Here is a 17696-nt window from a genome sequence, read left to right as displayed (position 1 = left end):
TAGGTTAGTTAGGTTTAAGTAGTTCTAAGTTCTAGGGGACTCATGACCACAGATGTTAAGTCTCATAGTGCTCAGAGCCATTTTTGAAAGACGTTCTTCGACCGGAAGTACATCGATACTTCACTCGCTGTCAAGCCTTGTCAGTACAGTGTGGTGTTATACTGTTACACACTGAGAATGACCAAGCCTAGGTCGTCATCTGACGCATCCTACAGCAGGATGTTTTAAGGTTCAAATGGTCAAATGGCTCTAAGCACTATGGGACTTAACAGCTGAGGTCATCAGTCCCCTAGAACTTAGGACTACTTAAACCTAACTACCTTAGGACATCACACACATCCATGCCCGAGGCAGGATTCTAACCTGCGATCGTAGCGGTCGCGCGGTTCTAGACTGAAGCGCCTAGAACCGCTCGGCCACTCCGGCCGGCGATGTTTTAAGGTTATTGTATTATGGACATTGGGGTGTGTTGGGGACAAAGCAGCTTTTTCGACGGCATTGTTCTTGGCCAGGGATGGAGGCCCAGACTGAAGACACGATGTCACGTTGCATCGCTTGCATGGAGCAGCAGGTGGCTCCACCTCACCGCTTTTCTGACTAGCCACGCCCCAGCAGTCTTTGTAAATGCTTGACATTCATTTTGCTAAGCTTTTCTGGAACACACGATGGCTTATCATAGTGGATGCCTTCAGTCGTTTTCCCTTTGTGGTTTTGATAAACTCTACTATATCGGCCGGTACTATCAGAACATTTTAATTTTTTGCATCGAGGGCTTGCCTGAAGTGCTAGTGTCTGATACTCGACCGCATTTCATCTCACAGGAATTTGAACATTACTGCACCTCCAACGGTACTGAACATGTGACCACAGCGTCATTCCACTCACAGTTAACTGGTGAAGCTGAACGTTTCGTGCGAACATTCAAGACGCAATGGAACTCACTCACGGGAGCAGACCTTGCAACTGTTCCTTTCCGCCTACCCTGCGATGCTTCGAGGTAGGCTTTTCCCGGCCGAACGCCTGCATGACACGTGGAACTGCAGCCTCTTTCCTCTGGTGCACCCATCAATGGGGTTTACCGATCAGTGCAAATATTCACATTGTCAGATCCAAGTCGGAGTATTCTTCAGGACCTTCCGGCCCAGACAGCGATGGCAACAGGCGACTGTTTCCCATGTTCTTGGACACAACATATTCTAGAATTTTTCCCCTAGAGGTTCGCTGCTCAAAAGACACTAGAACCACCTTCGCCCTCTGAGACCCCTGATCCTACCGCTGCATTTCGTTTTACAGATTAAGCACGTAGCCAGGACGCAGGACTTTGGCCATCCGCCGCAGACCAAATGGCATCTCAGCCCATTGAGGTGGACGCACCCTCATCCCCGATGCCATCACCACAGCAGCCCATGTAACCGTGGGCGACGCCTCTGCGCCCTGCCGACTTCCTAGCCAAGGAGGATCTTCCAGCGTTCGAGACTCCGGCCCTGGATGTAGGCGTGCTATTGGGTTCGCATCGCAACCATATGCGATCAAGGCCAGGGGATAGGGGATTGGGGAGGGGGGGGGGGGTCGTAAACACAGCACGCACCATCAGGCTGCAACACAGGTTTGAACAGGTCGACAATCCACTACAGAGACGGCCAGCGATTGACACATCAAGAAGTTGCAGAAGTGGCGTCGCCAGAGAAGTGATATGCGCCTGCGCCATAAGCCGGCTCCACCGCAGAGCAGGCAGATCCAAGTCAACTCGACTATCGTGAAGACCGCCTTCTACTTGCGTACTTCGCACCGCATCGTCTGCTTCAGTGTTAAGATACCAGGGAGCATCAATCAGTTAAAATGTTCTCTGCGAATGAAAACATGGTCCAGATAGGCTGCATTAATTTTTCATTATCTATACTACTGCCAAGTTTCGATCTTTGGGCGTGTTCAAGCATGTATCTTAAGCTTCTATCGTCATTACTACTGTGCGTATGTGGCACAGAAGCGATATACTATACTTTGTGTACCACCACCCTCTTAAGAAAGATAAGCCCACAATTACAATAAAGTCAATAACTGGGAATAAAGCTGCACTTGGCAGGAACACAGATATTCCCAATTAGAATATGCCGTCACATAACCTCTGCTACTGGAGACTCAGTTGTATCTACAAATGCAAGGGAAAGTCACAGGCTATCCTGAAACCACTGAATGGAACAACTGGAAACTAGAAATTGTTCCCTCATCCAGACAGTAGAGCAGCACCTTGATCAAGTTTAACAAGCCGACAGCACATCAACAACGTGCTATCCTAAAAGGCCACAGTTATAGAGGAACATTAAAATATACATCCGATTCATAGGAAAAGTTAAAGGTGATCATACAACTGGCCATTTACAACGTAGACTCATGTAAAGGCTATCTCTATATACAGTTTATGAAAAAAAAAATACGATCCACCACAAAGGAGTTAAGCAAATTGGTCGCAAACTGATATTCATACGGGTATCGTCGGAAAACGCAAAACTAAACTTTGGCGGGCAATGAGTGAATGCGTGACGCTGCAACGCAATTTCACCTTGGAGTTGGCAAGCATAGTGAATTGGGACATATCGATACCAGGACATAAAGTGTATGCTAATTTCATTCCGTGTACTTAGTTGGACGAAAAACTATGACTCGCAGACACGCGCAGGAACAAAATACACAGATGTCAGCATTTAAGACAGGATGTGCAGTTGGGCTCAAAGAGATTGGTTAGAGTAATCGGCAAATCGCTTGACATTTGAAGAGGAGTGATGTTACTATTCGACGATGTTGCCACGAATTGGTTAACCATAGCAGAACACAGAATCGAGAAGCAAGCGGTCGATCTAGAGAGACGACAGAAAGTGAGGACAGAACAATCGTCAGGGAGGCAATCAGAGTCTCGGATTCATCATTATGATCCATCCGTCGTGCATCTGGTGCTGCAGTGACCACATAAATCATTAATAGTTGGCTGAGCTCACTGTGGCTCTTGTGCTCACTACCATTGACCTCCGTACACCAATAAGCCAGTTTGCAGAGCTGTCGGACACATTCGGCCTGGAGTCTCATCGACTAGAGTAGAATTGTCTTCAATTACCCACTTCAACTGAGCCCCGACGACTAGCAAAGTTGTGTCTGAAGACGCCCCAGACAGCTTTGGAATACCAACCTGGCCGTCGCCCGCTATAAACAATCAGGGGTAATACTCTCGGATGCCATTTCATAAGAGGGCCCTTTCGGTTGTCATCAGTGGCACCATTACAGCACAGCGTTCGTAGACGATATTCTACACGAAGTTTTGTTGTCCTTTATGAAGACCATCCTGGGCTTATATTTCAGCAAGATAATGCCCGCCTGCAGAGGCCGAGAGCTTCTACTGCTTGCCATCATGCTTGCCAAACCCTAACTTGGCCAGCAACGCCACCGGATCTCTCCATAACTGAGAAACTTTGGAGCATTATTCCCACTGTCCTCCAAGCAGCTTGTGACTTTCACGATCTAACGCTCCAGCTGGACAGAATTTGGCACGATAGCCCTAAGAAGGCCATCCAACAACTCTATCACTTAATGCCAAGCTGAGTAACTACTTGCATAAAGGCCAGAGATGGACGAATGCGTGATTGATTTGCTCAATTTGTGAAGCTCTTTCAGTTGAATAACGCATCCATTTGTTCAGAATTTGTAGTCATTATTTTTCTGTATATGTAAATCGTATCTACTGATTTCCGACCTTTTCTTACAATTTCTTCGTGTTAGTCTTATGTTTGTCTTAGAGAGTAGATCCAGAGGACACATTCTACATCTACATGGATACTCTGCAAATCACAAATCACCACCTTCACAATTCTCTATTATTCTAATCTCGTATAGCGCGCGGGAAGAATGAACACCTACATCTTTCCGTACGAGCTCTGATTTCCCTTATTTTATCTATGTGATCGGTTCTCCCTATGTGAGTCGGTATCCACAAAATATTTTCGCATTCGGAGGAGAAAGTTGGTGATTGGAATTTCGTGAGAAGATTCCGTCACAACGAATGACGCCTTTCTTTTAATGATGTCTATCTCAATTCCTGTATAATTTCTGTGACACTCTCTCCCATATTTCGCGATAATACAAAACGTGCTGCCATTCTTTGAACTTTTTCGATGTACTCAGTCAGTCCTATCTGGTAAGGATCCCACACCGCGCAACAGTATTCTAAAAGAGGACGGACAAGCGTAGTGTAGGCAGTCTCCTTAGCAGGTCTGTTGCATTTTCTAAGTGTCCTGCCAATGAAACACAGTCTTTGGTTAGCCTTCCCCACAACATTTTCTAGGTGTTCCTTCCAATTTAAATTCTTCGTAATTGTAATTCATAGGTGTTTAGTTGAATTTACGGGTTTTAGATTAGACTGATTTATCGTGTAACCGAAGTTTAACGCGTTCCTTTTAGCACTCATGTGGATGTATTTCGAAATGCGTTACAGTGTAATTCACTCTATAAGCGTACTATATGTGAGTGTTACCTAGAAAATAACGATACGACCACACCAAGGCTTCAGTCAGAAGCATACATGGATTCATTCAGAAACATACATGGATTCATCCCGTGCTTCAACTTGTGTAGACACACTGTAGTCACTGCCGTAAGTTCAGCCTGCACCGCCTCCAGAATCCGCTCTACTGCAGGCCAGCGATCATTCAGTGTGTGAGGCCAACCCCATAAAAAAATTAAAAAATTAAACAAACAAAGTATTTTCACAGTTTGCGGAAAGGCTTCTCCCGACCGAGCGAACACACGCCTTTCCTGGAGGCTCCGCTCAATGACCAACTGATCTCTTCGAGTTCTTCCCCAACCAGAAGGACAAGAGCACAAACAATTAAGCAGTATGGCCAACATATCTCTTAGGCCTGAAGATACCAAAATAGGCAACAGTGCTGCACGTGGCCAAAGGTGGCTGTCGTCCGCTATAACGCTCATCTTCCAGTGAAACAAAAAGTAATCGACACGGGGATTTTTCACAAGACACCCGTGTCGCCATTATAGCTATTCAGACTGGTTATTAAAAATGTCGGAAGCACAGACTCGACTTTATGTAAGCCTAGAAATGTGGCATAGCATCTGTTGACAGAGGAGATCGGTTTAGTCACTGAGGCTAATCATTTGCCACTTAAGTCATTATTCTTTCGACGTGCGAGTGCATGAAGATCGGTCTGTCTGTTCCACTGTTACCCGTATAAAATATTGGCTTATATCTACGATGTAACCATCAGGTTTATGCACAGTGTAAATATTATGAGTATGCTCGACGATTATGCAAAGAGTGCCATTTTAAGAGTGCTCATTATGTATTCATTACAGTGTCCTGAGGGATGAATCCACGCTACAGTTTTTGCTCCTTTACAGCTCCTTCTCGTACCATGGATGTCATTCCCCTGATGTCTAAACATCTGTCATCCTGTCCTTTCTTCTTGTCAGTGTTATCCATATATTCCTTTCCTCTACGATTCTGTGAAGAACCTCCTCGATCCTCACTTGTTACCCACAAGCAGATATTTGAAGATAACTCTCGGCGAGTTACTTCTGCCCAAGTATAAATTGTGTTGATAATCTGGGTAGCGAGAATCAGTCTGAAAAACTTGTAAGAGAGTTGCGTGGTCGGCTGTGCTGAGAAATTATAGTTAAGACAAGAAATTCGATACATCTAGCCCTCTCCGCGTTATCAACATTGAGCTTAGCCAATCCGGCAGTTGCGCGTGCAATTTTAAGCGGCCCGCCAGATAAAATTTGTGTCAGTTGTACGACATTGCAGCGCGTGTGTCGCTCAGAAACACGAAGCAACACCCGTTGTGAAGTACATGATATGTATTCGCAGTCACGAATATGGACAACCATCAGCTGTATAATGGAATGACGGCAATGAAAATTTGTGCCGGGCCGGACTCGAATCCAGTTTTACCACTTACGGCGAGCGGTCACCCAACCATTTGGCTATCCGAGCACTCTTTACGGTCAGACCGAAACCTCCAAATGTCGTCAACCATGTGTGTACAACTTGCACTTGTACATCCATTAAGACGACCCCTCGCTATAAGCGCCAAACCGAGTTCGAATGCCGGTTCGGCACAAACTTTCATTGCGTCATTCCATTATACAGCTGATGGTTGTCCATAATCACAACTACGAATACATTTCAGTGGCAGTCATTTTCGGAGCACATATGACAGCGGACAATACTGCTCAGCCTTTGATCTGGGTTCGAACCTTACTACCGTCCAATATCTCTCTTATTCGGCTTTAGGAAACCAAACCAAGGACACGTTTGGCGACACCGTCTTTGGCGGAACGCTTGAATCTGCGTGAAAAACTGTCTGATTAACTAACATCAATGCTAATTAACTCGGAAACGGCGTAACGTATCGATTTTTTTTCTTAAAGATAGTTTGTCGGCACAGGCTCCCCTTCAACACACATCTATATGTTGGAAATCTGACTCCATATCCATCGTTCCCAGTAGGGTACTCTTCGCTTTAGGTTTCGGCAGTCCGACGATTCCGATCAACGTCCACCAAGGATTAAGCAATTTACATTAATAGCTGAACATCGTTGGGTTCATTAGGGTCTCTGTTGGAACGCCTGAAGACCTAAGTTGAATAAATGTTGTAAATTTTTATGCAGTTACCAGATACAGGTTACATGTTCCGACACAGCCAACTTTTACAGTGTAAAGAAAATAAATATTGCGGAACTTTTGTAGTAAAATGTAATTATAAAACTGTTAATTCTTATGGGCAGCGTTTGGCGCTATCTTTGCAAACATCTGACGCTCTTAGTTAACATTATCTATTTTCTTCATTTTATAAATGTATGTATTCACTGTAGATGAGCCCTCAGTACTTCGAAATGAATAGTGATTGCACAACATTATCATAGGCCAGAACACTTGTTTGCAATCGGTCCCATACCAGAAATGCCCTACTCATATTTATGAAAGAACAAAAGTGGAGCAATTCTGGTTGAATTTGGTAGTGCCACTACCAAACAGCAAGCGTTTCTCGTTCTCACGTAGGCGTCAGTTCGGACGTTGGCTCCGGCACTTGGAAAGAGTTCCGGTTTATTGCCGAACTGAAACGACTACAAACTAGTACTGCGTCGACAAACCACAGCAAGTCTTTTGTTTCGTAACAGAAATACCTTGGCTGGACTGGAGGACTGCTTCTACGAGCGTTGAGTGTAAAGACGCACATAACGCCTGTTCCAAGAGCTGTAGTTAAATTTTCCTTAGGAGCGCTACACTGCGTTAAATATGTTTGATGGTTACTGTGGCGTTCATTGCATCACAGGCTATTTGACTCTTTAAATCTCACTGAACTGTAAGCTACCATCCAACATATTTTCAAATTCTCACCTTATGAAGAACTGTCCTTAATTACGTCAATTTTCCCTTTTGAGCAATTAGATTCTAGTGTACCTGACCATGTCCTTAAACACTAAAGCTCCAAAGAAACTGGTATAGGATTGCGTACTCAAATACAAATATATGTAGACAGGCACAATACGGCGCTGAAGTCGACAACACCTAAATAAGACATGTGTCCAGCGCAGTTGTTAGATCAGTTACTGCTGCTTCAATGGCAGTTATAAAGATTTAAGTGAATTTCAACGTGGTGTTATAGTCGGCGCACGAGCGATGGGACATAGCATCTCCGAGAGAGCGATGGAGTGAAGATTTTCCTGTACGAACATTTCGCGGGTGTACGGTGAATATCAGGAATCCGGTAAAACATCAAATCTCCGACCTCGCCATGGCTGGAAAAAGATCGTGCAAAAAAGGGACCAACGATGAGTGAAGAGAATCGTTCAACTTGACAGAAGCGCCACACTTCCGCAAATTGCTGCAGATTTCAGTGCTGGTCCATGAACAAAGTCAGCGTGCGAACCATTCAACGAAACTTAATCGTGTGGGATTTCGTAGCCGAAGGCTCACTCGTTTACCTTTGATTACTGCGCGACACAGCTTTACGCCTCGCCTGGGCCTGTCAACACCAAAATTGGACTGTTGATGACTGGAAACATGTTACCTGATCGGACGAGTCTCATTTCAAATTGTATCGAGCGGATACGAATCCATGGACCTTGCATGTTAGCAGGGGACTGCTCAATCTGGTGGAAGCACTGCAATGATGTGGAGCTGTGCAGCTGAAGTGATATGGGATCCATGATACATCTAGATACGACTCTGACAGGTGACACATACGTAAGAATCCTGTTTGATCACCTGCATCCATTGACGTCCATTGTGCATTCCGACGGATTTGGGGAATCCCAGCAGGACAATGTGACACCTCACACGTACTGAATTGCTACGGAGTGGATACAGGGACACTCTCCTGAGTTTAAACACTTCCCACATATGAACATTATTGAGAATTTCTGGGATGCGTCGCAACGTGCTGTTCAGAAGAGATCTCCACCCCTTCGCACTCTAACGGATTTATGGACAGCCCTGCAGAATTCATGGTGTCAGTTCCCTGCAGCACTACTTCAGACTTTAATTGAGTTCATACCATGTTGTGTTGCGGCACTTCTGCGTGTTTTGAGGGTCCTACACGATATTAGGCAGGTAAAACAGTTTATTTGGCTCTTCAGTGTATCCAGCGTTGTAGCAAGAGACAGATTGGTATTCCTTGCCACTGAAAAACCTGTATTTTTCGGTGTTCTTGAAGATACTATCGGCAGACACGCCATCAAAATGCAGAGTAATTGCTCATATCCGACAATTATCAATTATATAGAACGAGATTTTCACTTTGCAGCGGAGTGTGCGCTGATATGAAACTTCCTGGCAGATTAAAACTGTGCCGGACCGAGCCTCGAACTAGGGACCTTTTCCTTTCGCGGGGAAGTGCTCTACCATCTGAGCTACCCAAGCACGACCCGCGCCCCGTCCTCACAGCTTTACTTCTGCCAGTACCTCGTCTCCTACTTCACAGAAGCTCTCCTGCGAACCTGGAAGAAAGGATATTGGGGAGACATGGCTTAGCCACAGCCTTGGGGATGTTTCCAGAATGAGATTTTCACTCTGGAGCAGGAGAACTTCTGTGAAGTTAGGAAAGTAGGAGGTGCTGGCAGAAGTAAGGCTGTGAGGACGGGGCGTGAGTCGTGCTTGGGTAGCCCAGATGGTAGAGTACTTGCCCGCGAAAGGCAAAGGTCCCGAGTTCGAGTCTCGGTCCGGCACACAGTTTTAATCTGCCAGGAAGTTTCATCAATTATACAAACGAGACGACCGTGGGGTTGCCTGGTACAGAATGATGCAGGTATAATGCGAAATTGATGTCACAATCGCCGGACAGGTTTTGTATCCGGACTCATCCCATCACCACAGTATTAATCATTAAACTCATTAACATCTGGTTTCTCCTTTCGTATTCGGCCCTAAGCGTCTTTCTACTGTTTGTACCTTTGTACCTTTTGCAAGCTTCCTTGAGGCAAACAGTGTACAGTCGAACCTGGATACAACTCTTTCCGTCGAGACTTCGCAGCCAGAGCACTTCCCCGTTCGTAGTAGCTATGAGTGATTTATTTATTTCAAGTCTTTTAGAACCTGTCAGATGATGTAAATGATACTTTAAAAACATGAAAATTAACATGCAGATGTCCGCACGATGAGTGTCAAATAGTAGTGAATTGATATCCACTGGATTTAATATGCAAATGACACGGCAATGAGCCAAATAAAATCAATGAAAGAATAACATATAAAACATTTACGTTTTTTAGTATTGTTTTATTAATATAAATATACGTTTGAGGGCAGATCTCAGTGAACTGAGAGAAGTCTCAGTAACTAAAATAGCAAGGGACTACCATATTTCAGCGTTTGACAGAACCAGTTTCTCATTAAGGCATGCGTGGCAGATGCAAGGTTTTTGCGATGCATCGATCGTCCCTCGTTCTTTTGTGTGGCGGCACTTTGGCAGTCGTAAGCTTTCGTCTTCCACGACGTGCGTCGCTACAGCGACATTCCGTGTGGCTTAACTCGTTCCTTCTTCCGTGCTGGACGACGTAACCTCTCAGCTATAGCACACTTTTGCGGCCAACACACTATTCCTGGTCAGGCACCAATAGTGGCTGTTGTCGGCGGTTATTGTCGGTCAGAAGCAGTGTTAGCGTACTATTTGGAGGCTGAGATAAGACATGGATGTGCCGTCGGATGCGTAAGGATTGAACTGCAAAGATTCGTCCATTGACCATGGAGCAAAAATGAATATGTCACAAAGTGAAGATAACAGTTGGTGTGAAAGCAGGGATTTCATTCAAAAACTCCGAAGATATAGTCGACAGTGTCTAGCATGCCTGCAGACGACAGTCTCACTGTCTCTTCTGCTCCCACCGCACCATTCTGTGTGTGTGCACCGTCTGCTCTCTGAATACCCACTCACATCAATCGCTGACTGACCGACGGATCTGTAGCTGTCTCTTCACAACCGGTCAGCTTGATTGTCCACTGCCTAAAAGTCCGATTAATCTCATAGCTGCTCCTGTATCGTGATTTTGTACTCGTCTCCTTCTGTTCTCCAGGGTGACGAATTTTCGTTGCATCAGAAATGTCGCTGGTGGACCCAATTTCCTACCCAATGACCGCCAACCGCCAACGCTGCGTAACCACGGTGTAACCACCCCTCCCAGTCTTTGTACTGCGAGAAATTCTCCGATCTTGTGGTGACTGGCGTTTAACACGGCGGTACCCGTCTTGTTGCCAGGTCTTCCCCATGTTGTGGTACTTCACACTGCAGGCGGTGGCACTCTAGCTAATCGCTTCAGGCGTTTGTCTGCATTCCCGAGCTCTCAAGAAAACAGCCACCCAACAACAGACCTGCTCTTTTGTAACGGGAATGTCTGTATTTCGCTCAAGTGTACTGAGGTTCTAGTGACTTAACAGGATTCTTCTCTCTTTCCAACTGATTTTACATCAGGCGACCTCTTACCATGCCAGGCAAACACTTCAGTTAAACTGTTCCTGTCTGGAATCTAGGAAACTTTCAGGCACTTGTTGGACCTTAAGCGTCCATCTTGTCCTCAGTGACCATAAGTGAAGTATTACAGATGCAAGATTGTGTTTCAGCATAGTAGAAGATATGCTACAGAAATAATAACAATAATAAATATTATAACAACAATAACACCTGACTGACAAACGTGTCTTTGTATACAGTAAATGAAGACTTTCTGATAGCGATACAGGATCACGTCACTGCGTCGAGGAGCTACTGGAAGTACAGCCCTAAGTGCGAGCATGAGAGGGAGGCTTGAAAAGGCACCTGTAGACAGTCTGAAAAGGCGCGATGAGGTCGCCAAAGTAATTCACCATATGTTGGAGATGGAGTATCCTCCATACTACTGATAAAAAATGAAAAATTCAAAATTTCCTGAAGCAGGATCCTAATAAATGATAAAACAATCAATTGTAATCGGTCTGAGATAATAACGATCCACAAAGCTGAACAGATAACCTTCCTTATAATCGTTGCTGTATCCGACACCCATAATTTGAAACGACCTTCACTGAAAGAAGGCTCTCTGGCAATGAAATGAAGTCCATGTGAAAACAGAAGTGTGTACATACAGACGGTGTGGTTCTACCGCACGCGTGAGTTATGCTAAAATGGACTGTGAAGGGCCTACGGGACGTCAAACTGCTTCTTTCACCCCGCTGTCATCCGCTAAAGCCAGTTGTACTGAACAACTGCAACAGCGACGGTCGGATTCTCGGAGAACATAATTAACTTGGTGGTAGTTCGTTGTTTGAGCCATTATTGTTCTATCAATACCCTGTAAAGAGAGTTAATCGTTCAAATGGCTCTGGGCACTATGGGAATTAACAGCTGAGGTCATCAGTCCCGTAGAACTTAGATTTAATTAAGCCTAACCAACCTAAGGACATCACACACATCCATGTTCGAGGCAGGATTCGAACCTGCGACCGTAGCGGTCGCGCGGTTCCAGACTGAAGCAGCTAGAACCGCTCGGCCACTCCGGCCGGCCAAAAGAGAGTGAACCAATAAATAATAAGAGTGATGATAATAATGATTAAGTAAGAGTGAAAACATTGTGTGTTAATAGTAACATCAATTGAGAAAATATATGGGAAGGGAGAGAGTGAAGTCGGCCGCGGTGGTGTAGCGGTTCTAGGCGCGCAGTCCGGAACCGCGCTACTGCTACGGTCGCAGGTTCGAATCCTGCCTCGGGCATGGATGTGTGTGATGTCCTTAGGTTAGTTAGGTTTAAGTAGTTCTAAGTTCTAGGGGACTGATGACCACAGATGTTAAGTCCCATAGTGCTCAGAGCCATTTGAACCATTTTGAGAGAGTGTAACCCAACGGCGGTACTTGGCCTATTCCCCTCAAATAGCACCAAAGGGGGGCCGCCCATGCTGTAACTCGAACACTGAGAAGAGGTCAGTAAATATTATACAAATATTTACAAAAATGATACTAAATAAGAAAATTAATGGCAGAGGGGACAGTGTGAATACCATCAGATTACAAAGTTATGTGAAGGTACAGGGGATCCATACCCAATAGTGCGCAGTTAAGGAACAACCGTAATTATTATCAGTAGGAAAACACAATCATTTTAAGTTTTTTAATAGGGCTGTCAATCAGCAACTGTTGTATAATATAAAATTTTGAAAAACACAGCCCTCAGTCGCGAACACAATTGATTTGTAACCTAGGTTTCGGTGTCACAAAAGTCAACTTCTTCGGACAAAATTAAAACTAGATGTTACAGCATAACGTACCAAAAAATACGAAAGCTTCGGAAATACCTGACAGCGTCAAATAATCAGAATTAAAATTTTATTTTGATTATGACTATCTGACGCTGTCAGGTATGACCGCAGCTTTCGTATTTTTTGGTACGTTATGCTGTAACATCTAGTTTTAATTTTGTCCGAAGAAGTTGTCCTTTGTGACACCGAAACCGAGGTTACAAATTAATTGTGTTAGCTACTGAGGGCTTTGTTTTTCAAAATTTTAGAAAATCGTTTAGGTTTATTTTTGTTCACACTAAAACTACATGTTAAGAAAACTACAGCAGCACAGACATAATACTCTTATTGAACTTTTCAAAAATAAAAAGAAACGGTAAATGTGCACTCTATCTTTCACCTGCGCTTAAGAGTACACAAAATGCCCAAAGAGTACGCATTTAGCAGATGTCACATACGAACGTAATATTACCCTCAAATTGAGAGCACTGCTCGTGCCACCGTCTCCCACACTTAATGCACTGGATCCGATTCTCTGGAAACACCAAAATCTACGTTCTCTACTCACAGCTTTCAGTCTTAAAGCAGTCTCCTTCGTTCCAAGAGCGGCAGCAATCTTTACTTTCACCATTTTCAATTAGTTTCCTGGCCTCATTGAGCAGCTTTTCAGTTTAGATGAGCTTCCTGTCCGGTTTTTTAACTTCATTTGAAATCATTCAGGAACAAAACACATCCTTCTGACTCCACCAGGCATTTCAAGAGGTACAAATTTGCAGTTGTGCTACAGTGAGAGACCGCGCGAGGTGCCGCAGTGCTTAGCACACTGGTCTCGCGTCCTGATTTAAGTTTTATTAAGAGCACCAGATTTAAGAATGATGTGGTCGGATGTACCCTTATGTGCTCTTTAGCAGACATGACATTTTTTCTGTGCAATCTGTACAGGTAAACTGAAAATGAGCTGTGTTTTGCATGGCCTGATCAAGTTTCCCATCTTCAGAACAAACGGGAAGGTGGGTTTGGAGCATCGTCTGATTTCCGTGGCCCAGTTCCCCTTCCTAGTTGCCGATGTCTTTTGACATGTCTAAAATTCTGACAGATATCATTGTCCAGGTCAGCGTTCGATCAGTAAATATGTCTTTACATTCAAGTAGAACAAATACTTACAGCTGTAGCAGCACCAATATCTATGCTACACGAAGAGGAAACTGCTAACGACATCAACATGGCCATCAACCCCATGGTTTGCAGCACAAATAGTAAACAACATTTGAAGGAGTGAATGAATGTAAAGGACAAGAGACAGGCTTGACAAGAGAGAGGCTTCACAAGAGACTGGTTGCACGGGAGACAGGCTAGACATGAGACAAGCTGGTGCAAAAATGCATCACTTAAGCTGTATGATAACAAAGAGTTAGCCTTACCTTCAAGTCAGAGCGATGTGTCAGAAGTGAACAACAGAAGAGAGTTATTTCGAACTGCCAGAACAATCAGTAGGAAACCGAAGCCCTGTAGCAGCACCATAGTGTAATGTTGCAAGTTATGAAAATGACAGAAATACTCTTTACGCAGTGGACGCGACTGGGCTGTATTACTTTTAATAGGAGGTTATACTCAAGGAACATAGGCACTCGCATATCTGTGTTGCCTTAGTAAAGCTAACTTTTCAGTTTGGCTGCCTGGAGCAAGAAAATTGTAAATTTCAAATTTGACGAGAAAAACACAATTGGGAGCGATTTTTTTCGACCTCTGGTGCACCAAATGCTTTCGTTGGAGCAGCTATTGCTCGCGCCAAACAGCTCGAAACCTACATTCTAGACCACAGAGTTTTTTGACAAGGTGTTATCCGTAATGTCGACAGGCAAATTCAATTCGACGGGTTATACGCAGCTGATAATTTGTGGATGAAAATTGTTCGCAAGGGACGAATGACTACAAGGATATAACAAGAAGGAAAAGTGGAAGTAATGCTTTGAAAAATTGTGTTTCAACTTTCGGGTAACAATTTATCGAAATAGTTTCTCAAGTTACAGGAGGCGTTGTGTAGGGCAACCGCAGGTTTCAGCTCTTCTGTAGTGGTTCAGATGTTTACGATTTGATCATCTAAGTAGCCTGTGTCAGTCGCAGATTCATCGTGCAAACAGCGGTGAAAACCACGATGTGTCTCAATTCGTAAGCAACGTTGTGTGAAGAGCATGGAGAGTCGCTACGCTAAGGATAAGCACGTGAACCGTCCAGTAAACGGTATTATAGAAATAAAGCATGAGGAACAGCGGAAGTAACCAATCCACCTGACATCGAACGTGATTTTTCCGCACTACCAAATGAACAGCACTGGTTGGCAACTCAATAAACAACGGTGGCTGCTTCGGACTGCTGTCGTGAGAGATGCGCCACGGCCAACACGCTGGTACAACGTGTTCGAGCTCCCATAAGTAGTCCGCCATCCAACCCTACCCTCCGCAATACTATATCATAGCAAAACAGCCAATGCATAACGTCGTTGAGAAGACTGTGACGTAACATACAGAGTAATGCCAGAGTCGAGAAGTAAGTCACAGCTGAGGGAAAACTGGTTAACCTTGTTACGAGTCTCGTGGAATAGGCGAAGGCTTCCAGGGCTGAAGCAATTATCTTGTCCTAGTACATTCCTCAGTTGACAGTGTATTCATCCTAGACAATCAAAAATAAACCCCTATCCTCTGAGACCCTCGGTCGTTATATTCTGTCATAAAACTGATTAAAAAATTTTCAGTTGATTGCGAGTTGAGCAAAAGCAAACTGACAATCGTTCTTCAAGAACTGTATTCAGATGATGATGATGAGCGTTTGGCGTCATTGGCCGGGAGGCCCCTCGCGGGGCAGGTCCGGCCGCCATATCGCAGGTCTTATTACATTCGGCGCCACATTGGGCGACCTGCACGCCGGATGGGGATGAAATGATGATGAACACAACACAACACCCAGTCCCTGAGCGGAGAAAATCTCCGACCCAGCCGGGAATCGAACCCGGGCCCAGAGGACGGCAATCCGTCACGCTGACCACTCAGCTACTGGGGCGGACTGTATTCAGATAACTACATAACTGGAGCCATGTGTAAGACTTAGTTTAAGCCAAACACTAATCTCAAATTTAAAAGTTACCATACAATTAGAACATCTATTTGATGACAAAGGTGAAGTGGCATTATCAGTTAACACCATAATCAAACATTAGCAGGTGATCTCAACATTTATGACAAAGAATTTTAAGCAACAGGAGGCAACTTTATGACGCTCAGAGCGTGTTTCTACACACCGCCAGCTAGATCCTGAATTCCACACTGTTTATTACAGCCTGGGGTTCCAAAGCCTACGAAGCATTTGATAACATACTGACGTCTGCTACTGATGATTTTAACCTAGTAGTACACGTGAATCATTGACATCAGTAGAAGATTATGTCAAGTGGCTGTTGTGGTCTTCCTTTGTAAATCGATACAAAACCTTTCCAAATTTCTGTAATGAGGTGATCTAGTAATGCAATTGCAAAACTGAATCCATCTCTCTTTCTCAGCTTTTTTTGAGACCTGGCTTACTTAATGCAATCGAAATCTTGAGTTTCAAATAAGTGTCGGAGATATTTCTACTGTTCCGAAGCGCTCATTCCTCTTCCGGTACCACTGCAGAACATTTCCCGCGCCACCAGGCCATACCACGTCTTTTCATAGTAAAAGTTTTGGTCTGCGATGATAATGATCCCCTGGTGGTGAAACTCCTAATCTAAGGAGTGGTGAATACGAAATTGATGGAAGTTGCTCGAGATCTGTGTGATTTATTACGAGCGACGTTCCGAAAATAAGTTTCGTCATTTTGTTTTGGACGAGAGGATGGTACACCAGGTGACTCCAACAAATGTCATATGAATCCACACCAACTGCTGGTTGAACGACGGAAGGGGCGTTAGCGGAGGAGGATAAAAGCATGTTCAGGGAAGGAGGAAGGTCGAAGTGGGCGTCTCTTCACACAAATGAAAACAACACTGCTAGAGTACAGGACACGGTGTTAGCGGACAGTCGCATAACGGTGCGGCGTCGGCACTGCATGTTGTCAGTGCTCAGGCCCATCACACGCTACACGATGTGTTGGCTTACCAAATAGCGTCTGCAACATAGCTGCCGAGGTGATCCCGAATCAAAAGAGAATGGTTATCAGGCTTGATCACTTGATGCGGTACACATGAGAGAGAAATGAGTTCCTGTCCGAAATCATCACAGGCGATGAGACATGGGTGCCCCACTCTACACAGAATTCAAGGCCCTCTCAATGGCATAGAAGCATCCCAGTTCACCGGTGAGGAAAAATTTCACCTTCCACAGGAAAGGCTACGGCGGCATTGTTCTGGGATGTGAAATGTGTGGTTCTCCTTGATTGGCTCCAGCAAGAGAACAACAATCCGGCATGCTACAGCGACGCCTTCACTAAGCTCAGGTCCGCCGTTCGACGGAAGAAAAAATGGTTCAAATGGCTCTGAGCACTATGGGACTTAACATCTATGGTCATCAGTCCCCTAGAACTTAGAACTACTTAAACCTAACTAACCTACGGACATCACACACATCCATGCCCGAGGCAGGATTCGAACCTGCGACCGTAGCGGTCGCGCGGTTCCAGACTGAAGCGCCTAGAACCGCTCGGCCATCGATGCCGGCACCGACGTACGTCTCAATGTCGGTGGCGACTATGTCGAAATAGTGCGAGGTGAATAGTTCATGGTGCCATGGTGTGTTTGTTTTTGGTAATAAAGTTTCCGTGCGAAAATATGAAGAAACTTACTTTCGGAACGTTCCGCGTAGCCACTATCGTGTTTTTATGCTCCGCTGCAGTCTGCTTTAGCAATTTGTTTGGTTATTGATACTCAGATCATCATTTGGCTGAAGAGAGATTTCTGTCT

This window comes from Schistocerca serialis, chromosome 7 (assembly GCF_023864345.2).
Source record: "Schistocerca serialis cubense isolate TAMUIC-IGC-003099 chromosome 7, iqSchSeri2.2, whole genome shotgun sequence".
NCBI lineage: Eukaryota > Metazoa > Arthropoda > Insecta > Orthoptera > Acrididae > Schistocerca > Schistocerca serialis.
Note: the sequence above shows the minus strand (reverse complement) of the source record.